The 23,325-nt window shown below is 39.9% G+C and overlaps 1 protein-coding gene and 1 long non-coding RNA gene across 2 annotated transcripts in view; one reads left to right on the top strand and one right to left on the bottom strand.

The window, feature by feature from the left end:
- The window catches only part of CNNM2 (cyclin and CBS domain divalent metal cation transport mediator 2), a 144,916-nt gene that overhangs the window by 79,807 nt on the left and 41,784 nt on the right, over positions 1-23,325 (top strand). The gene's annotated exons all lie outside the window — the stretch shown is intronic.
- On the bottom strand, positions 10,857-21,188 carry LOC149747312 (uncharacterized). The gene is made up of 3 exons (XR_016388005.1): positions 20,685-21,188; positions 20,509-20,579; positions 10,857-20,228 (listed from the first exon to the last, which is right to left on the bottom strand). It is a non-coding gene; the product is annotated as an uncharacterized LOC149747312 (long non-coding RNA).

A 23,325-nucleotide genomic window follows, 5' to 3' on the forward strand; every position in this document is an offset into this window, starting at 1 on the left:
TAAAATGAAGTATCGGTTTATTTATTACATCTGAAGTATCGGTTTCAGTTTTGGATACAATAATACAGGAAAAACATGATTGAGTTGGAAAAGGATAACTAACATAGTTAAGAGGATGACTTGGGCTACAAAGTATTCTTGTTTAGAAAAACAAACGACAACTAGTGAGGGTGGAATAGATCTAAACTTTTTAAAGTCATGAAAAATATGAATGTGAGACACTTTTTGATCAACTTAGAATTTTAGAATTTAGGAGTATATACAACACTCAAAAGAAGGAGGTGGCCACCTCTTGGGCCAGAACAAATTGCAGGTGGATCAACTGCAGGAGAATACATTGTTTTTACACTTTTGATTGGAAGGCCTTTCTAAGATTACACAAAACCCAGAATTCATGAAGGAAAAGATTAATAGTTTTTGGGTTGTAGCCAAATCTGTTAAAAGACAACCACAGGTTGGGATAAATATTTGCAAAACAAATGATAGCACAAAATACTTAATTTACAAAGAGCTTTTAAATAAAACTTTAAAAGGATAAATATGCCAGTAGAAAAATAGAGGATATGAAAAAAAGAATACCAGTAGTCAAAAACATGAAACTATGTTAAGTCTAACCTAGTAATCAACAAGACATCATATTTTACACATTTCATTAAATGAAATGCAAAGATTGACTATCCATTGTTAAGGGTATAGAAAAGTAGGCTTTCATTCTTCCTGGAAAGCAGTTGCATGCAATATATATCAAACTAAAATAAACCTTTCTTGTCTATTTTAAACATTGTCTAATAGAATTGTAGTCAGTTTATACTATTAATATACAATAAACTATTTGCTTAGTAAAGTAAATTTTATATCAGTCCTTAATTAGGGAGATGTTAATTTATGTGATTAGGACATTATTTGGGCTCAATTTTGTGAACACCTTTAAGCTGCAGAATTGAGGATACTTTTGCACTTTTTGTGTAAGATTAGATTGCAACATACAGCTGTAGGTTTCAGGTCAGGAGTATTTAATAATACAATTTTCTAGTTGGAATGTTAAATTATTGAGCTCAATGAAAGTTTGATAATTAGTAAATACTGCATGAGTGCTCCTTGAATTCCCATTTTAAATTCTAAGCTCATTTGAAAAAACAAATACTTAAAACAAACAAAAAAACCCAACAAACCTTGCTAGAGATACTGTTATTAGGAAATGACCTGGTATAACTGATTTTTTAAGAGTTAAATTGAACATTGAACACTAGGTTGAATTTTAAAAATACTTTCTGTCAGTAAGAATTACAGAATGAGAGCTTCTAAAAACGAGTGCAAGTTCATCAATCAAAACTGGGCTGTTGCACAATAGCGTATATTTGGGTTTTGAGAGAAAAGACTGGTGACTTGACACATGTATTAAAAATAAAATCTTGGGGCTTCCCTGGTGGCGCAGTGGTTGAGAGTCCGCCTGCCGATGCAGGGGACACGGGTTCGTGCCCCGGTCTGGGAAGATCCCACATGCCGCAGAGCGGCTGGGCCCGTGAGCCATGGCCGCTGAGCCTGCACGTCCGGAGCCTGTGCTCTGCAACGGGAGAGGCCACAACAGTGAGAGGCCCCGCGTACCGCAAAAAAAAAAATCTTAAGTTGAATTGCAAAAAATGGTTGAATTTATTTACCTGGAAGTAAAGCAATTTACTGAAGTTCTAAAGACATTGAAGAATGTTCTAGAAAGGGTTCAGTACTTAATGATTTCACTGTGATCCTAGTCAGTTTGGTATAATCTGTTTTATTTTTATTTTATTTTTTTAAGTTTACATTTTATTTCTATTGGACAGCACCAGTACAGCTAATGTAGATGCTTTTCTCCCTTGCATCTGTCTTTCCCCCATACGTGGCTTTGTCACCTTTGATTTGCTCTCTGCCTTTATCCAATCCCCCTTCTATCTCTCAGCCGGAAAACCACCTCCTCCCTCCAGGAAACAGCATTTCTTTCTTCAAGGGGAGTATTTTCCCTCTTGGCTCCTTTCCATGTTCTGGAGCACCTAGGAGTCTACCCAAATGAGCACAGATATTCTTCTCTGTTCAGTATCACAGGTTGGAAGGATGGGCTGTAGTCATGCAAATTGGAGTTTTAGAGTCTTTGGGGTCTTGTTCATGTTCCTCATCAGAAAGGGCCTCAGGCTGGCACCGAGTCCAAGCTCGCGCTGCTCGCCCCATGACAGGCCAATGAATCAGAGACAAGGTGTAGAGATAAGGAATACAAGCGGCAGACCAAGAAGATGACAGACTAGTGTCTCTGATAAACCATCTTATCTGGGTCTGGATGCCAGTTTCTTTTATCTAATCTGCTGTTTTAAATAAGAGCTTAAGACCCTTCGGAGACAGAAGTTGCCATAGCCTTTCCTTCCTTCTTTTTCCTTCTTTTACAATACAAAATAGAACCTTTTCAGGCAGATTTTTCATTCCTTAGCTGAGAGTGGAAGGAAGTTCTATGAAAGGCCTTATTAAGTTGTATAGATAGCATAGCAAAATAATTAACAAGATGGATTTTGGAATCAATTAGAATTCATGTCTGTGTACTTCTTAGCTATAAAACCTTTGACCTTCCATTTCTTATAAAATGAAGACTGTAGTTCAGCAGGCCCTATTGTGTGTGAGGAAACGTTTTGAGTAATCTACTTAGAGTCCTTTGAAGGGAGGACAGAAACCCAGGGAATGTTAGCCTTTTTAAGTCTCAGTTTTGTGATTTATAAAATGGAATTAATATCTTCTTCATGGGGTTCTTGGATAATTAAATGAGATATACAAACACAGTGCCTAACATACACAGGCCCTCAATAATGGCGAATTATTACTATTACTGCAGTCATGTGATGTCTGTTGATGGAATTATAACCTCTTTGGCCTTAATCAGTACTCTAAGGAAAGGTAAATCTGCTAACTTGGCGAGTTAGATGAAGCATGTTGCTTTGAAAGGTCATTTGTAGAAGGTACAAGGTGTACGCAATGAAGTGTGACTATGGGATGCCAAGAAAAATTGGGGTTTGAAGTAACAGCCCCCTTTATCCAAGCAGAAAACAGAGTCTGACGCAAGCAGTGCTTTCTAAATGGCTATGAATGGAACAACCTATCAGGAAAATTTTCCATCTAGAGTACTGGTAATTAACCCAAATGAGACTAAACTGCTGGAAAATCCAAGAGCAATGGAAAATCAAAAGGGTGTCCCGAATTGAATGGGTTAAGGCTGTATTGTACTTTAATTCAGAAACAAGTTTTGGTGGTTGGAAAAAGTTAAAGTAATTTAATTCTACAGTGAACTGTTACATTAAATTTATTGTGGGGGAGAATCTCATTCTTTAGTGAATCTAGTGTAATTCTAGACTGAGGGTCTAGATTTTTTTTTTTTTTTTTTTTTTGTGGTACGCAGTCCTCTCAGTGCTGTGGCCTCTCCCGTTGCGGAGCACAGGCTCCGGACACACAGGCTCAGCGGCCATGGCTCACGGGCCCAGCCGCCCCACGGCACGCGGGGTCCTCCCGGACCAGGGCACGAACCCGCATCCCCTGCATTGGCAGGCGGACTCTCAACCACTGTGCTACCAGGGAAGTGAGGGTCTAGATTTTGATCCACTATTACTACCTGATCCCAATCAAACTCCCTTAGTACAAGGTAGACCTTGAGAAACCCAGAATAAATTTTTAAAATACCCAAGAAACAATATTTTTTGATGGTATAAAATTTGGGGTCTTGTTTTTATTGGCCCTTTTATCTTTGCTCCTGCCATTTATCATGGTGGTTCCCTTAATGTGTTAAAGCTTGCAACCTACAACCTAATAGCTAGAAGTTTAGAATTACTCAGTTAAATTCAGGCAATATTTATTGAGTACCTGTTGGGTACCAGGAAGTGTGCTAAATGCTGGAAATATACAGACAAGACATTGTTCTTGGCCTCAAGGTATGCGTAGCCTTGTCAGGTTTTATCAATAATGATGATGATAATTATAGCTAACATTTGTAGAGCACTTACAATTTTCTCTAACTGTTTAAGTGCTTTATATGTGTTAACTCACTTAATCCTCACAAGGACTTTGGTGCAGGTGCTATTATTATTATTTTGTTTTTACAAATGAAGACCATGAGGCACAAAAATTCAAGTACCTTTTGCCTGAAGTGGGATAGAGGGCAGGAATTTGAATGTAGGCTCTCTGGTTCTACTATCCCAGGCAGCCCCTGAGTAACTTATGCTTTGGTCAGAGTTTAGCTTACTAAAATTATGATTTTTAAAAGCCTATTTTCTTTAAACCTTTAAAACACAACAAAAAGATAATAAATCCAGTAAAATAAAACAAGGTATTCCAGTCCCATCCTGATGTATCCCCCCCTACCCACCTCCCGCCCGCAAGGTTAGAGTCAGATATTCTCTGCGGAGCCAGTACCTTTTGTGGGAGAATAGTGTTAGATACTATTAGATATGTTAGGAATTTGATTACATATGAAATTGTTCTGTTGGATTACTGATACTGCTCTTTAGTGACAAAGATCTAAAAGATCTATTTTTAATGGGTCATGGAGTTTCCAGTTTAACTCTAACTTTATTAAATCCTTAAAGTATTCTTCTAATTAAAAAGATTTTCCATCTCTCTTCCACTTATGCTTTGAGCCACCAGCTTGTTTCCCCTCTGCCATACACAGCAGCATTCACTTAGCAACTTCGATATATGCTTCTGTGTCAAACTGTGATGACATCAATGTTGTCTAAACTTTCTGTGGTGTGTACCTCATTAGATCCTGATCCCTCAGCCAGGCTTGATTTGTAATCCTTCTGTAATCACGTGTTCAGTAGGGAAGATAGATTACCAGCACCTAGTTCCTAACTTGCCTTGCTCCTCCTCCTGGTATCGCCATGAATACCCCACCAGGCCTCTGCTTCCTTTTGCCCACTTCCCTAGTATTTCTTCTCCCCTTTCTTTTGTTTTCTCTGTTCAAAACCCACCAATCTCACTGCATTATGGAGCCTTGTTCCCCACCCCCCCTTTTTTTTAAGTACTTACAGTACTTTGTCAAATAGTTTTATTTTCATTTTTTAAAAAAGCAGATGAGAAAAATAGGTGAATCAAAAAATACTTTTCTCTCCTTTATTTTTCTTCAAATCCAATATTAACCTGCCTCAGTGGAGTGGGTGGGTATTCCTGGGGCTCAACTGTATTTATAATGTTTTATTCCTTAAAGTAGATAATAGATACATGGATGTTTGTTTTCTTTTATACCGTTTACGTCTGAAATATTTTGTAATAACACATTTTTTCTACATTGTTCTTGTCTGAATCTCTTGATTTTTTTGTAGGGGGAGGAAAAGATGCATCATTAGCCCTTAATAGACAAATACATGAAGATGTGTGGCTGAGGATGTGCAGTCAGTATTACTCAAAGATTTGGCACCCTTTATGTGCCAGACGATGTTCCAGGCACGGAGGACACAGTGTCACGAGGATAATGTCCCTGCCTTCGTGCATTCTATAGCTAAGTGGGGAGCAGACTAAGCAACTAAATATGAAATATAATATCAGATACTGATAAGTGCTACATATAGCATAGAAAGAGGACCTTTGACTGGGGCAGGGGGGAGCTGTCTTTAGATGGGGTGGTGAGGGAAGGCCGCATAAGGGGTGACATTTGAGCAGAGACCTGAATGAAATGGGGGACTAAGAAACACGAAAATCGAGAGAAGAGTGGTCCACAAGTGGGAACAGAGAGAGCAAAGATCCTTAGGCAGGGGTATGTTTGGCATATTCAAGGAACAGCAAGAAGCATCTAGAGAAAAGGAAGCCAGGAGTGGTGGGGCATGAAGTTACAAAGGTCCGCAGGGGTCAGCAAGGCCTTGCAGGACATGGTGGGAGGTTTTTACTCTAAGTGCGACGGGGAGTTTTTGAGCAGGGGAGTGACAGAATCTTAGTGAACTTGAAAAGATTACTTTGGGTATTCTGCAAACAATATATCGTGGAGAGTGAAAGTAAGGCAGAGAGACCAGTTAGTAAGCTGTTGCAGTTCAGGTGAGAGATAATAGTGGCTGGGACCAAGGGGGTCAGTGTGGGTGGTGAGAGAAGATCAAATTCTAGATATTTTTCAGAGGATTAGAAGTGAGGAAAAAGTTAAGGATGAAGACTAGGTTTTTGGCTTGAGCAACTAATTTTGGTGAATGTTGGTACATCCCTTCCCCCACTAAAGGAGGAACAGATTGAGAGAAAGAAGGTTTCATATTCTTGGTAGACAGCCTGGTGGAGATGTCAGGTAGGCAGTCGGATATATAAATCTGGCATTCAAAGGAGTGATCTGGATGGAGACGCAGGTAGGGATGTTGGATGTATAAATGATATTTAAAACTTTGACACTAAATGAGATAATTACTCAAGTGAGTAAGTGTCCATAGAGAACAGAAGAGATCCAAGAATGAAGAGCAAGGGTACTCTGTCTTCTAGAGGTCGGGGGAATGAGAGGAACTAGCAAGGGAGCTTGAGATGGAGTGGCCGTTAAGGAGAGAAACCAGGGAAGTGTGGTGTAAGCCAAGTGAAGAGACTGTTTCAGGAAAGGAGTAATCGAAAATTGAGTGAGATGAGGGCTAAGAATTGATCTTGGAATTTATCCAAATAAGAGGTCATTGGGGATCTTCATAAAAGTAGTTTCATTGGATACGACTAGTTTGGAACATATTGAATAGAACAGGAAAGATGAGGAAATAAGACAGTGAATGGAGACAGTTCCGTTAAGGGTTTTGCTATAAAGAACAGTAGAGAAATGGAATGATAACAGGGAAGAGAGAGGGAATCTGGAGAGCTTTTTCGGTTTTAAAGATGGGAAATGTTTGGCGCTTTGAATATGATGATGATGAGAATTATCCAGTTGAGAAGGAGAGCCAGGTGATGGAGGGGGCAGTCTTATTACATAAAACTCTGTGGGCCTTCTCTAAATCCTGTGGAGGTCAGGGAAGGGTAGTTTTCCCAGGAGGAAGCATCAAACATTATATGAAAGATGAAAGATTGGAAACAACTGTGAAATGTCTAACCCAGAGGAAATGAAGTACACTGGATATCTAACAATTATGGTGATATAAAATAGAACTATAATTTACCCACTAAAAATCGTTATAAGGTTCCACGTTGATTGATATGCAAAGATTTTCAGACTTAAGTGCAAAAAAAGGTATTTTTTGTGGAAAATATGTAATAAACACTTCAGTAGAGAAAAATGTCTGAAAGATGGGATTTTATTGGTGATTTTTAATTTCTTCATTAGATTCTAATTGTTTTCCAAATTACTTCATCATGTTTTCTGTGCAGTGAGCATATATTACCTGCATCTTTTAAAAAGTTATTCTGTGAATGTCAGTGAGCTAAACCCATTTATATCGATCATAAAATATTTCTGTATTTTGACTTTTTAAGCTATTTTATTTCATGTTTTCTGGTTGCTTATTTTTGCTGTCTTCTTCCTACCATCTATTGGCTAAATCTAATAGTCCTTCTGTTTGAAAGTCATACATTCTAGTTTTATTGTTTTGGTAGTTGTCCTTAACTCTTATTTTGATAATATATATACTGGTGTTTGTTCCTATTGAAAATCTTTCCCTATTTTAAACCTTTAAATGTATGTATTCCCCACACACACTTCAAAAAAATACTAGTATCTTAGAAGTTTTCATCTTCCTCTCTATACCCTTCAGTCCCTACACCCCCCCTACCGGGCCCCCTCCAAAGTGCTTTGATTTTTAAAGAATTATAGTTCTGGAATTGCTATGGATTTACTTTTTGTTTTGTACCTTATTTAGACAGTAATAAACTTGATAAGTTATTTACTTACCTTTCCCATTTTTATAGTGTATTCCAGAATATGTATTTCTTATTTTTAAGTTTGAATTTTTTTTCCTCATCCCTTTGAACCTATCACTCCGTTGACTTCTTAGAACCAGTGTTGCTTTTGAGAATTCTGGAGTCAACGTGATTCTTGTTTTTCCTTTATAAGTGATTTACTTCTCTGCTAAACTTTAGTATTTTTTTTTTTTTTTTGGCGGTACGCGGGCCTCTCACTGTTGTGGCCTCTCCTGTTGCGGAGCACAGGCTCCAGACGCGCAGGCTCAGTGGCCATGGCTCACGGGCCCAGCCACTCCGCGGCATGTGGGATCTTCCCGGACCAGGGCGCTAACCCGTGTCCCCTGCATCGGCAGGAGGACTCTCAACCACTGCGCCACCAGGGAAGCTCAACTTTAGTAATTTTTTTCTTTTGTTGTTCTTTCATTTCATTATACTGTGACTAGTTTTAAATTTTTCCCCCTCTTCTTTTCCCTTTTTATGGGTTTTTTTCAGTCCGAGGTCTTACATCTTTTTCTAAATTTGGGAACCTTCAGTTTTTTCATGTTCAAATATTTTCTCCTTCTGATTTTTCCTCCTCCCTTTCCTCTGGGCCTCATGACATAGGTATATTGATGCTTCCACTTCTGTCCTCTACCTCTTGATGTTTCTTTTTTCCATCCTTTTTTCCCCTCCCTAATATATTTTAGGAGAGTTTCTTAACCTGATCTTTGGCTCTTCAGCCCAGCTATTGGGTTCTTTATTATCTTGGCTCTTAATTTTTCATACCATTACCTCTAGTTCTTATTTTAAAACTTCCTGTTCTTACTGCATGTTTCCAGTTATGGTCCCTCTTTGAAGATATTTACTAATTTATTTTCCATACTGATCCATTAGCTTGATTTTGGCTGATATAGGTGCTTTAATTTTGTTTTTCTCTATAGCAGTTGTGCCCCTAAGATGAGCTCATCTGTCTTCTCTATGAATCCATTTTTTCTGGCTCTTTAACCATGTCATCTGTTGATGGATCCCTGGACTCTCAAGCAAAAACAGAGGCACTGGCTCGTGCTTCTGAGAGCTTTCTCTGACGATAGTCCTCATCTTACTCCGGCTGGGAAGGAGGGTAGGAAGAGGAAGATACACTTAGGGCTTTGCAGTTGCTTGTACGTATGTTTAACTGTTCCCCAGCCCAGCCCACTTGAGCATGCCACCCTAATACTGCTGGTAGAGCCAACTGGGCAGGAGAGTGCTATGAGCAGTGGGGGCCAAGAAAGCAGGAGCAACATAGAGAAAGAAACACAGGTAAAGAAACCTCTCTCTTCCTGGTCTCCTCCATGCTACCTGCTCAGAGCCTAGCATGGGCCTCTCCTCCCAGCTGAAACCTGGCTGCTCTCTGTTGCCTGAGGTTTTTCTCACAGCTTTTATATTAGTGTGACAGTTTTATTAACCTGTCTCTGGGATCTCCAGGATTCTGTTGGGAGCCCACTCTAGTTTGACATCTTGTCAGAACCATGTATATAACATTACAAAAAAATCATTAAAGAGAGGTTGTAAAAAAAAAAAAAATAGATAGGGCTGGAAGTATATACACATTATCTGCTTTTTTTAATGATGTCTCTTACAGCAAGAAGCAGTTTGATATTCTAGAAACAATGATACATTTCACTTTTAGTGTTTTCATTTGAATACTTATGTTGAGCATTGGATTTTATTATTTAAACCAGTCAAGAAATAATTGAGTATCATCCATTTATTGGGGACCGTTTTCAGCTTTGGGAATACAGCAGTAAACGAAGAAAATGAGAATCCTTGCCTTCATAGAGCTGTCCTTCTAGTGGAATAGAAGACAATAAATAAGTTAAAACATAAAATACGTACTATTTCTTAGATAATGAGTTGGATTTAACCCGGGTTGTTGTTTAGCCAAGCAAATAAGATGGAGAGGGGCCAGGGAGTTGAGGGTCTAATTAAAATGATTGACAATGGAATGAAGTAGAGCTAGATTAGGAGGGGAAAGAGGACAAGTAAGGGTGGTGGAAACAACGGATTGAAAGTAAGGCAAAAGGTTGTTGGAATTGGGGTACTAGCAGGAGTGTCCTAAAAAAAAAAAAAATAGGAGATAGTGGTTGGAGAGTAGACGTTCGGAATTGAGATAATGAGGGATTGCAGTAATTGTGAATGACAAGGTCAAGGGAGTGACCGTGGAAGAAAGTGACTAAGTTAGGATGGAAAATAAACATTAAATGGAAAAGAGACTTCCATTTGTGCCTGTGTGGAGTAACAGGGACCAGATTTACCCTCCTTCCTTAAACAAGCAGAAAGCTGTACAAAGTATATTGAAATAGTGGTTTTCAGACATTGGACAGCAGGCAGTGCAGGAAAATGATCCTTGAGATAAGGTGAGCCCTTATGATTGCCCCAGCTTTCTACCTGGATGGAGGTCGCGGTACAAGGAGGGGCAACCTAAACAGAACCTGGCAGTCTCCCTGAGTTGAGGAGATGGAGTTGAGAATTCAGGGAGGTGAAAGAGACTGGAATTCAGAGAATATCGAAGAAGAGAGAGCTCCACAGATCTCCTGAGCCTTCAGCAGAGTGCTATTGAATGCATGCGTGAGAGGAAACCACTTGAGGCTGGCAAAAAATAAGGGATGGCCTTGGAGTCCTGGGCTTCTTGTGAGCGGCGTAAAGGGCATGATGAAATTAGTCGATGATCCCAAGACAGACATTGGTGGAGAGGCTGCAGGTATTGAAGGGGAGACCGGGGAGTGGTTTTGCCAGAAACAGAGTTCTGGGGCTCCCACTTGACCTTGATGATGGAGGAGGCCTTCAAGGGGATTATTTTACTCCTAGGATTGCAATTCCGTCTTGACTTCTGCTACTTCACTTGACTCCTGCCCATGGAGGCATGGAGTCCTACAGAGAGTTGGACTCACCACTGCTAATCATCTAAGAATCATGTTTACGTGCTCCCTTTTCTATGGCCTTTTCCCCCTAGAAGAATACACCTCTAATTTATGGTTTCAAGACAGGATTCATGTAACAAAATGTATTTTCCATCAAATTTATGAGAAAATATTGGTTCCTTTAAGTAAGAATTGTTTCTACCGTTCATATATATAAGTAGTAATTTTGGCCTAAAGATAGTTGCCCAAGATTAGATAAATTCCTAGTAAAGGAAACTCTGCAAAGCCAAGTTAGAACTCCTTAGAGTTGGAGAGAGAATTCTATTCATGTGTGTTCCCAGACCCAAAGACATAGAAGGCGCTCAGTAAATATTTGTTGAATGAATGTATTTTGGAGTGAAATGTGGCATTCTGAGTTACTGAAGATTTCATGTGAATCTTATCGTGGGTACTGAGGCAGCCAAGATTCTAACTTTTCCACATATAAATAGACCTGTTAAACTGCAGTTTCTACCATGTCAGCTGGGCATGATGATTTGGAACTTTTCTTATTGGTTGTGGTTGTTGATTTTTAAATTCTTACATTAGGAATGATGGGGATGAATGCATAACTGCATGCATGTCAGGCTAGGGACTTAAGGTGAGAGAAGAGCTCTTTCAAGAGACCCATGTCCTAAAATTTATCGATTTCCATTTCATTTATATTTTGAATAAGTGATACATTCACATTTTTCAAAATTGAAAAGGCTCAAAGCAATAAAGTAGCTTCCTCCCAATCCTGACTACAAGTTGCCCAGCCATTCAGCTCTCCTCCCTAGAAGCAACCACCATATGACATCTTAAAAAGATGAGATGACCTTTTAGATTACACATCAGGTTAGAAAATAATAGTATAATAATAGTAGGAGGTGCTTACTAAGTTAGTGATTACTGTATACCAAGCATCACGCTGGGTATTTGTATATAATTTAATACGTTGTCTTCTGTGTTCACACCTCTGTCTCCTCCCCCGCCTTGCCCCTTGTGGGCTGATGACCTTGCTGCTTTGTTTTCTGTAAACCGTCTTCTCCCTCTCTCCTGTTACGGCTGCTATCCTTCTGTTATGATCTGGATTCAGTGGTGTTGGAACTGGGCTCTTACTGGCTGGAAAGACCAATTGTGCTCATCTCTTCCCAACTCTTTGTTCAGTGACATCATGTTAGTAATTTGGAATCAGTTGTGGTAGGAATATTCATACCCTGGAAACTAGCGAATGCTACATGCCAGGGCTGTTTTCCCCAGAGAGCTGGTTGTTATACATGTATGTATCAGCACCCCACGTGTGGATCCTCTCCCCTCTTACCTTTTAGTTGGTTCACTAAATAACAAAGTTAACTGAAATATGGAATTTAAAAAATTATATACATATCTTAAATACATTATTTTGAAAAAAGCATTTGCAACCCTTTGACAAACTTAAAACTTTTGATTATGAAAATGTTCAAAAATACAGAGAAGTTAAAAACTGGTATAATGAATATTCATATACCTATCTCCTAGACTTGATAGTTCTTAATGTTTTTTTTAACCATTTCAAAGTAAATTGCCGACATCATGACAGTTGACCCTGAAATGTTCAGCATTACTTCTCGTACATCATCCTCATTCCATTATCACTAAGAAATTCATTGTTCCCCCAAATCATTTACTACCCAGTCTATATTCGGATTTTCTAATTGTTATTTTCCCCAAATGTCATTTAGAATTGTTCTTTTCTAACATGGATTCAGTCAAGGTTTGTGCATTGCATTTGGTTGTTATGTCTCTTTTAAGCTAGAATAATCCCCCCCTCAGTTTTTTTCATGATGTTGAGTGTTTTCTACTCTTTATGTTTCGAACGTATATACAGAAGTAGTAAAAATAGCCAATTAACCCCAATATAGTCATTGGTTCAATAATTATCAACATTTTGCCATATTTGCTTCACTTTTTTCTTTGCTTCTATTTTAAAAACAAATTCAGACATGTCATTTTACCCCTTTCAACTCTTAAAAAAAAAAAAAGACATGTTCTTGCGTAACCAAACTGGTGTCATAATGATACCAAACAGAATTAATAATGGTATTGACTTTTTATTTTTTTGCGGTACGCGGGCCTCTCACTGTTGTGGCCTCTCCCGTTGCGGAGCACAGGCTCCGGACGCGCAGGCTCAGCGGCCATGGCTCACGGGCCCAGCCGCTCCGCGGCATGTGGGATCTTCCCGGACCGGGGCACGAACCTGTGTCCCCTGCATCGGCAGGCGGACTTTCAACCACTGTGCCACCAGGGAAGCCCCAATAATGGTATTGACTTTTTAAAGAAACCAAGCTAGCTCTTTGGTAGAGTATTCTACATTTTGGGTTTCTATGATTGTTTTCTCATTACTATCATTTAATTTCTCTGATCTCCTGTATTACCTATACACTGGAAATTAGATCCAAATTCTTAATTAAACACTTTTGGCAAGAATATAGAGGGTGAATGTACTTCACAGCACATCACTTCAGGTGGCACACAGTCTGGTTGTTCACTGTTAATAATGTTGAATCACTTGATTAAAGTGGCAACTATCAATCGTCTCCACTGTAAAGATGTTTCCCCCCTTCCACGGATCATCACGGTAATTCATGGAGTGATACTTTGGTACCACATGAAAATTATTTTCTCCATCAACCTTTCCGTTAATGTTTAGCAGCCATTTATGTTCTTTGCCTGAATCAGTTTTCAACAGGCACTGGAAAATAGTATTGCTTTTTCTTTGAATGTGGGCTGATTTGTGTTCCCTGTAATGGTTGAAGGAGACCATCTAACATCTATATTATATCTTCTCTCAATTCTCTAAATTTGAGTTTTCTTTTTAAGTGGAATAAACCATACAAAGGATTTTTGAACAAACAATACAAAGTGCAGAATCATTAAAGATTTTTTTCCTCACTTTTCGTGATTCCCTTGCCCACTCCTAATTCAGTATAAGTTTTTGAGGTGTTTTTTTGGTTTGTTTTTTAATTGGAGTATAGTTGCTTTACACTGCTGTGTCAGTTTCTGCTGTACAGCAAAGTGAGTCAGCCATATGTATACATCTATCCCCTCTTTTTTGGATTTCCTTCCCATTTAGGTCACCACAGAGCACCGAGTTCCCTGTGCTATACAGTAGGTTCTCATTTGTTATCTGTTTTATACATAGTACCATATATATGTCAATCCCAATCTCCCAATTCATCCTGTCCCCCCCTCTTTCCCCCTTGGTATCCATACGTTTGTTTGGAGGGTTTTTTGTTTTTTAAAGCAACTTGGCTTTTACTGATTCTTTCCAGAGGATTCATCATAGTTTCCATAGAAACAGGGATTTCTTTTTATTGTCATGAGTTTCTATAATATTTAAATTGCAGCATCAAGTGCAGATGTCATAAATAGGTTTGGGAACAAAAATAACCAATTCTTAGCAAACATTCTGTTTACTCTATGCGAGTACAGTGTGCAGAGTAGTAGTTTTACTAGCCAGAAGCTTTCAGTGTGCTGCGGGCCTCAGTTGGTGTGTTTCACAGGGAGATTGAGTGTGTCAGTTAACCAGCAAGTTGCCACATGGAGGTCCCTTGAGAGAGTCTACGATGTTATAATTTTACTTGTCTTTCACACTAGGCTCCTAGTTCCTTGACAGTGAAGACTAGTCTTATTTGTATGTGTTTTAATCCCTCATGCCTAGGACAGTGCCTAGCATGTAGTGAGTGCTCAATAAAAATATTTATTGAATGAATCCATGACCAGCACCAGAGGAGACCATATTGACCTCAAGTCAATTCTGACCTTAAACATAGTAATCGTCACAGTGTTTTTGCAAACGTCGGGGTTGGCATGGCTGTTGTATATAATTTATTCTTTCACTGGCTTTTCCTCTTCACGTTCCCTCAGTCTTTGAGTCTTTCTCTGCTCTGTGCCAGCTTCCTTCAATTTATGGTGTATGGCAGGCTACCTGTGTTCATTTTTATCATTTCCAGTTTCCTGATCAAGATGCAAAAATGTGTAACAGTTCTGCTGCAATGGCGCTATGCACAAAGAGAGATGAGATTTCTAGGAGAATACAAAGTAGTTCCTTAGTTCTCTATTCTAGAGCTTAACCAATCCCAGGAACTGAAGTCTTCTGTTTCTTCACAGAGGAAATATGACAAAGGCAGTGGCTGTACAAGCTTCCTTCATGGGCCGCCCTCCCCACTGCCTCATCCAGTAAGCGGGAGCAACTACTTCTAGAGGTGAGAGGGGAGGGAGGACAATCTCCATAACCCATTTGAATCCACCCAGCTGCGAAGTTTTGGTTTTGAGAAACAGAGTGAACAATTTGTGGGGTTGCTATGCTGAAGAACTTTAAAACAAGCCTGCATAGGATGGAATGCTCAGGTGATGTAAATTACCCTTTTCATAGAAGCCCATAGCCTCTATTTTAAAACAAGCAGCTTGTAGCTGAATATTCCCAGTGATCCCGAGTTCCTATTTCTATAGATATTAATAGTATTATACATCTTCATTTGAGATGATCATTAGCTTCTGGAACCAGGAGAAAACTCATCAAGAATATAATCATTATCGTTTATTGCATACTTGCTATGAGCCAGGTACTGTGTTAAATTCTAAACTTTTTCATTCAATTTTCATGGAAACTTGGGATTTTTATCTCTATTTCACAAATGATTAAAGTGAGAGGCCAAGAGAGGGTAATTGACTTGTCTTTCGTTACACAGCTAGTGTGTAGCAGAACCAAAGGATCCAAACCCGGATCTGTCTAATTTTAGTTTAAGCCCTTAGTCACTGACATGATTCTCTGGGGTCCCAGCACACATGTTTGAGCTCTGAAACTGACTTTTTAGGTGAGGGATTAGTGACCAAGGATGACCTAGGTTTTTCTGAATGTTGTCAGGAACCAAGGTGATGTTCTTATCAGGCAGTTGTACCTACTCCCAGAAAGCTTAAGACATGTTGTCATTTTGACCGAGGGGCAGATACCTCAAAAGGTGTTTGAAGAATCTTTGTGTAAGCAAATGAACGTTGACTTCTTTTGAACATTCATTCATTTACTAAGCTAAGTTCATTTCTTTCTCTCTCTCTCTCTTTTTTTTTTAACTTGACAAACCATCATATTTCAATATTTGAGTCTCGGTTTCCAGGCTGAATTCATGTTGTGTATTTAAGAAGACAATGAAAATTCTTTGAAGATATTCTCAAGCCCAACAGGAAGGAGCACAGGGTTTGATTTGTACTTGTTTTTCAAGCTGGCTTCATCTGGGGACAAACTCTATTGTAACTTTTCTAGAATTTGGTGCCAATAGGAGCTGAAATAATAAAATCAGTAAAATTAAATTAAATAGGAAATGAGAGTCTTTTATGTACCAGGCCTTAGATTAGGTAAGAACAATTGGTCACTCTTCTGGGAAACTGTTGCTAAAAATTACAATCAACTGGCAGTCACTGATTGGCCTCATTTACTGCATTGTGTCCCAGGAAGAAAAACAATCTCCTCTTATGACAAGAGCTTGCAGAGATAATACTGTTTTTTTTTTCCCCTAATCTTCATCCCCCTTCTCATTTTCTTGTGATTAATCTGAGCTATTTATTCAGCATTTATTGACAGAATTATATACCTGGCACCGTGCTAGCTTATGAGGCTTTAGGTATAAAGGAGAACTCTTGCCTTCAAGAATCTCACAATATAGTACAGGAGAGAGAATATTACAATACACGATAATAAATCCTCTGGTGGAGCTAATGAAGGCTCTATGGAAGTGCTGAGACAGGACATCAAACCCAATTGACGTAGGTGAGGTTAGGAAGACTTCAAGGATGAGTCGACAGTTGAATTGTGTCCTTGAAGGAGAATCAGAGTAAAGGAGCCAAGGGGAGGAAGGTGTTCTTGGCAGAGGGAGCCGTGAAATGGCACAGGAGAGTGACAGGAAGTGTTCTCTGACGTTGAATGACCAAAGATGTAGGAGATGAGGCTAGAGAAAGAGCTAGAGGCCGTGTCGTGATAGCTTTGTGGGCCATACTGAAGTGTTTCAACCATCCCACGTGCAGTGGGAAAAGCCATTAAAGAATTTTAAGCAGTAGAATAACACGTTCAGATTTGCCTTTAAGAAAGATTACTGTGGCATCAGGGAGGTGGCTTTGGGAGATTACATTAAAGTTAGAAAGAGAAGTTAGAAGGTTATTGCAGTTCAGAAGAGAAATATATATATATTTTTTGTATAAATTTATTTACTTATATTTTTTATTTTTGGCCGTGTTGGGTCTTCGTTGCTGCGCGTGGGCTTTCTCCAGTTGCGGTGAGCAGGGGCTGCTCTTTATTGTGGTGCGCGTGCTTCTCATTGCGGTGGCTTCTCTTGTTGCGGAGCACGGGCTCTAGGCGCAAGGGCTTCAGTAGTTGTGGCACATGGGCTCTAGTTGTGGCTCGCGGGCTCTAGAGCTCAGGCTCAGTAGTTGTGGTGCATGGGCTTAGTTGCTCCACGGCATGTGGGATCTTCCCGGACCGGGGCTGGAACCCGTGTCCCCTGCATTGGCATGCTGATTGTCAACCACTGCGCTACCAGGGAAGTCCAGAAGAGAAATATTGAGGGCCTGTAACTAAGGTGAGCTGGTGTTGGGGATGCCTCGGAATATGGGAGCGATCCAATAGATATTTAGGAGGTGGTCTTAAATTTACAACTCAACAGCTTAACACAGTGTATAACCAGTTTGCCATAGCAGGGTGAAACTAGAGAAAAAGGAGGAATCTAAGATGACTCCCACAGTTTCACACTTGATATATTCTGGTACCATTAGTCAGAAAGAGGAATAGAAGTGAAGGAACAAGTTTGGTAAAGAAGATGATAGATTTAGTTTGCGGCGTGTTGAACTTGAGATGCTCATAGGACAAGTGAAGAGGATCAAGTAGGCAATTGGAATATTTTTATCTCTGAAGTTTAGGAGAGAAGATTAGACTGGGGATGGTGGTAGTATATAGATTTGATCCTTTTCAGTCTTTGTGTTCTGTCTACTTTTGTTACATTTACTTGATTAATATGTAGTGAAAAGCAGATTTACCATAAAGCTAATTAACCTTAAACTTAAATGCTTCTCACATGCATGGGCCCTAGCCAGATGTGTTTATTTACATGGTCATGTGTTTTTGTAAAATTTGCAAAATCCAGATATTTTAACTACAATTGATCAAAATTTCTCTCTTGGCATTTTTAATTACCCTCGTTCACTCTTTGTCTCTAATGTTGGAATGGTCCCAGGTGTTTTTTGGAATCTAGCTGTGGGGAAGTTGAGCTGGGGATACATTTAGTTTGGGTTTGCAGTCACTTCAATGTATAGTTATTGCTAGCCATCCCAGTGTAGGAATGACCTCGAGAAATACTCCTGCATGGTGCCAGCTTACCTGGTATTGTGACACAAAGGTACAAAACCAGCATTGTATCAAGATACCAGTGCCAGAGGTGTTAAGACACATTGGTATCATGGAAGCAGAAGAGGATGAAACGTACAAAGCCAGAAACTGGTCAGTAGAAAAACTTCTGATGGCGTCTTAGCCTGAACATTGGCCTGATACAAAGGCTTGCGTGCTGGGACGTTTATTTGGAATAGGATCCCAGGGAGCAGGAGTTCAGGACAAGGGAAGTGAAATGCGAAGGAAGGGAAGAAAGTTCAAGGATGTGATAGTGTGTTAACTTTGGCTACAGGCAACAGGTGTTCTTTCCTACCTAGGACTTCTATTTTTGAAAATATTTATGTATTTATTTGGCTGCGCCGGGTCTTAGTTGTTGCACTCGGGATCTTTTAGTTGTGGCATGCAGGATCTTTAGTTGCAGCACACGGGATCTTTAGTTGTGGCATGTGAACTCTTACTTGCGGCATGTGGGGTCTGGTTCCCTGACCTGGGATCAAACCCTGGCCCCCTGCATTGGGAGTATGGAGTCTTAGCCACTGGACCACCAGGGAAGTCCCCTGCCTAGGACTTTTAAAGGAGCCTTGTGAGATGCTCTCAGAATGGTGCTTGAATACAGAGGGGGACGTATTTTCCCATGGGCATTATTTCCTTCTCCGTTTAGGAGAAGTCCCAAGGCAGAAGTGAGAGATGCAGTGAGCTGGGCCGTGAGCTGTATATGAGATGATGTCTGTTTGCACTGGTCACACGGGCATGAAGCCGATCTGAGCCTGTGTGGAACTGGTCGCTGTGGCAGTGGAAGGGGTGAAAGGGGGTAAGCAGTGGGACCGAGAGGATTTTGAAGTGGTGCTTAGGAGGCATCTAATGTTGACAGAGGATTCTGTTCTCATTCATTCCTAGTTAAACATTCTCTCGTTAGAATTATGTACAATAATGTAGTGCATGTGGTTATAAATCTCCATTCTTTTTTACTTTTTGATGACACACAAAATAGACTTTATCAGAATTATTGTTTGTAGGACACAAACTTTTGATGGTTACAAATTTCAGTCAACATGCTACTGTTAACTGTTTCCCCTGTAGAACGTTTGGTCCTGTCCAAAACGTCCTGAGCATATTTGGTCCATGCCAGATGGTTTTGGACAAGACTGAATATCAAGGATATCTTACGGACATTTTGGATGGGACCAAACACCTGCTAACCAACTATTGCTTGCCAGAATTTTCCTATACATATACAATTTATACAAATAGGATCATACTATGTAAAATATTCCAGTTTTTTTTTTCCTTAATCTATTCTGGGTAACTTTTCATAACAATTTAGGGAGATCTACTTTGATCCTGTTTTAATGGCTGCATAGTATTCCATTGTGTGGATTTACGAGAACATATTTAACCAGACTTCTCTACTGATGGTTGTTTTTCCTTATAGAAGTGCAAAAACCTGGGACTTCCCTGGTGGTCCAGTGGTTAAGACTCTGTGCTCCCAATGCAGGGGGCCCAGGTTTGATCCCTGGTCAGGGAACTAGATCCCATATGCTGCAACTAAGAGTTAGCATGCTGCATCTAAAGATCCCTCATGCCGCAACTAAAGATTCCACATGCCACAATGAAGATCGAAGATCACGCATGCTGTGACTAAGACCAGGCACAGCCAAATTAATTAATTAAAAAAAAGAAATACAAAAACTTCTTTCTTTTGTCTCTGACACATTTTTAAGAGATACTGGGAGGAAAGATAGATAATGGGAGTGGTGAGAAGGAATTGTGAAGGAATTTTAAACAGAAAATGTTTGGTTTTTAAAGTCATCTGATGTATCTTTTTTTTTTTTGGCGGTACGCGGGCCTCTCACCGTTGTGGACTCTCCCGTTGTGGAGCACAGGCTCCGGACGCATAGGCTTAGTGGCCATGGCTCATGGGCCCAGCCACTCCGCGGCATGTGGGATCTTCCCGGACTGGGACACGAACCCGTGTCCCCTGCATCGGCAGGTGGACTCTCAACCACTGCACCACCAGGGAAGCCCTGATGTATCATTTTTTCTCTTCTGTGGTGACGAAGTGCTTGAGGTTTCTAGGGACAGGAAAAAGAAGAGTAAAATGCTAGGACTTCTGTTATCTCAGGTCAGCAAGAAAAATATTCATTATTTTTGCTCCCTTTATATTTTTTCAAGTTTATTATTTGCTTAAAATTTGCAGGTGGGATTAATGCACTGGATGAGAATTTGAACTAGATGACTTTTCATTTTTCCCTGCAACTCCAGGACTCAGTGATATTTTGATCATTTTGATAGCCCTTTCCCCTCATATCATGTGATTATTAACTATATGATAATACATAACTATTAACTTACATTAGCTGTATAATAATTTAAAATAGCGATTCCGTTTCCTCATTACAACTCGAGGTCATCAGGAAGGACTTCTGAAAAGAGGAGACTTTAGTAAGAAAACGGGATAAGGTTTTCCTTAATAAAACCAGCCTTTAGTTTTCCCTTTAAGCAGGTTTTAAAAGAAGAGATGACCTCACCTCTCTCCTTAAAATGCCTGCTCCTAAAGCAAATGTTGTAAGGGGTGGTTTCGTCTGTAGTGTTTTTTGGCACGTCATCTGGACTTAGGTAATTTTTTTTTTGGAAAAGTTAAAAATTCCTTAATTTTTAATTCCTGGTACCACTACCACAATTTACAGGGCAATATACCTGATGTAATGAAAAGAAAAAGAAAAAGACAAAGCTACAACAGATAAAAGACCTCAGGAATGTACATCTAATTGACACTACATTGCATTAATCGATAGCTGCACTTTTTGCAAACTGTGGCTATGACAGTCCTGAACAAGAAGGGTTTCCTGTTTAAGCTGCAGTAACTTTTCTGACTATGGATCATCGTTCCTTCTGTGGCAGATTTTTACAGTTCCTCTAATGCATTTGGGACGACTGTCTCAAAGTAACCTGCAGCTTTCCTGACAACTCCTCGCTGTCTCTCCTGCTAAGAACTGTAGCCCTTTTCTTCTGAGTTTTTAGAACTTTCTGCTACGATATCCATGGACTTAGGTAATTTTTATTCACTATATCACAAGAGAACCATGTTTTCATGTCTGCTTTGTCTAATTACCGATCTTGCCTCCTTGTGTTGTAGAAATCATCCAAGAAATTAGTTCAGTTGATGTTAAGAGTTTTGGACTGCAAAACAAAGTTCTAAATGTTACTGATCCAAAGACTAAGACCCAAGGAAGGAACAGAAGAGCAAATCATAAAATTAAAACACTGACAGTTGGCCTTACCTTAGCAGTGGAAGTATATTTCCCTTTTTTGAATCTCCTGTTACTGGGTTTGTTGGGCAATTACTAATATTTTGGGCTGTTACCTCACTAAGATGGTCAGTCCTTATTTATCATCCTTACGAAAGCTACAAGTCTAAAGGAAAGACAGAAATAGACTCATTGGTTCTAAAATAAGCCCCACAGTTTTATAGAACTACTTATCTCTTGGGAAAGATGGGAAGGTTCCCATCATGTCAGCCTGAAAGCCATCCTTTGTCTTAGCCACGTTTTCCATTGCTGATCATTTACTAGGAAAACATTCCAGTGAGTGTACAGTGAGTGGCACAGACCACGAAAAAAGATGAAGTGGAGATGCCCGGCATGCCTCACTATTTATAAGAAAATATTTCCCCAAAAGATGGGAAAATCCAAGTCTTTAAATACTCTGGGAGAGGAGAATAATGGAAAAAACTCTTCAGTTTCTATCCTGTTGGTTCATAAGATTTTTCTCACAAATCATTTGGACAGGCCATTAAGCAAGTCACATAGTGACTGGAATCTTCTATTAATTGCCTCACTTTGGGTTTCTGGCTAACGTATCTGGCAGCAAGACTGAAGAACAAGCAAAAGAGAATGAACAGCTGGTGGTGGTGTGGGAATGTGAGGCCATCTATTATTTGTGGCCTGGAATCCTGAGTTAGGTGGGAGGACCACAGGGCTGTCCTTAATAGGATAATCCACGTGGATGGTTTAATAAGTAAATGATTTGGCTTCTTGTCTTTAAATACAATTGCAGTTTAGTCTAGGTTAATTTTTTTTCTGAAAATTTAGTTTCCTTGCTATTTCTACCAGGAAGTTCATTCAGCAGGTCTCTCTGGAATTTAGTGCATATATTACTACATAATATTAGTTTGTCTTCCTAGACAATCAGTCACCCACCGTCTTGGGTTTGGGAAATATTACTTAGTCTAATCCTAGTCTAATCCTGGTTTTTCTTTTTGGCCACGCCATGTGGCTTGAGGGACTTAGTTCCCCAACCAGAGATTGAATCTGCGCCCTCGGCAGTGAAAGTGTAGAGTCCCAACCACTGGACTGCCAGGGAATTCCCTAATCCTAGTTTTCCTTTGGTATCTGCCTTCTAAATCCCTTTGTGGTGTGGATCCTGAGTAGGTCAGTCATGGTTCAACAAGCAGAACCAGTAGAAGACAGATAACCGCATTCATTAAGGAATTTTCTTAAAAGGGGCAAACTTATGTAATTGCAGAGGCTGTCTAAGAGAAAGTACAGAGTTGGTAGGGCAGGCCATGAGGGAGGGAAGGTCATGAGCAGGTGGAAACCCCACGGGTGTGGTCTGCAGCAGCTTTCGACAGGTGGAAGGTCTTCTCTCTCTCTGAAAGCCTTCACCCTGCTTTTAAGGCCTTCAGTAGATTGAGCCCGTCCCACCCAGGATAGCTACCCTTAAAGTCGACCCATTAGGGACTTTAACTACATCTGCAAAGTCCCATCCCAGCAGCACCTAGATTCACGTTTAATTGAATTACTGAGGGCTGTTACCTATCCAAGCTGACACATCAAAAATCCATCACATTCAGAGAAGCCAGAGGAGCTGCCTGGAAAATACTGCCACAGAGGTGCTTCTGCAGACATTTGTTAAATCAGGGCTGGTATCTCTGCTGCTTTTTATAAGCAGTCCCATCTGAGCATTCACAGTTGTAGAACTGCCTGCTGTGTGCCTCAACCAGGGGAGCCTGGTTAGTTAATCTTGTGAGGACTGAAGCCCACTCTTGAGTTTTCAGAAGTTGCATGTAAAACAGGTTTTTGTTGACTGAAAAATGTTTTCCTACTGATCACCATTTTGTGAGTTTTAAAATATTTGTTTACACTTAAAAGCTAAAGGTTAAGAGCCACT

Source organism: Delphinapterus leucas, chromosome 16 (genome assembly GCF_059928025.1).
Source record: "Delphinapterus leucas isolate spDelLeu-1000000601 "Yukka" chromosome 16, BTC_Dleu_Yukka2, whole genome shotgun sequence".
Classification (NCBI taxonomy): domain Eukaryota; kingdom Metazoa; phylum Chordata; class Mammalia; order Artiodactyla; family Monodontidae; genus Delphinapterus; species Delphinapterus leucas.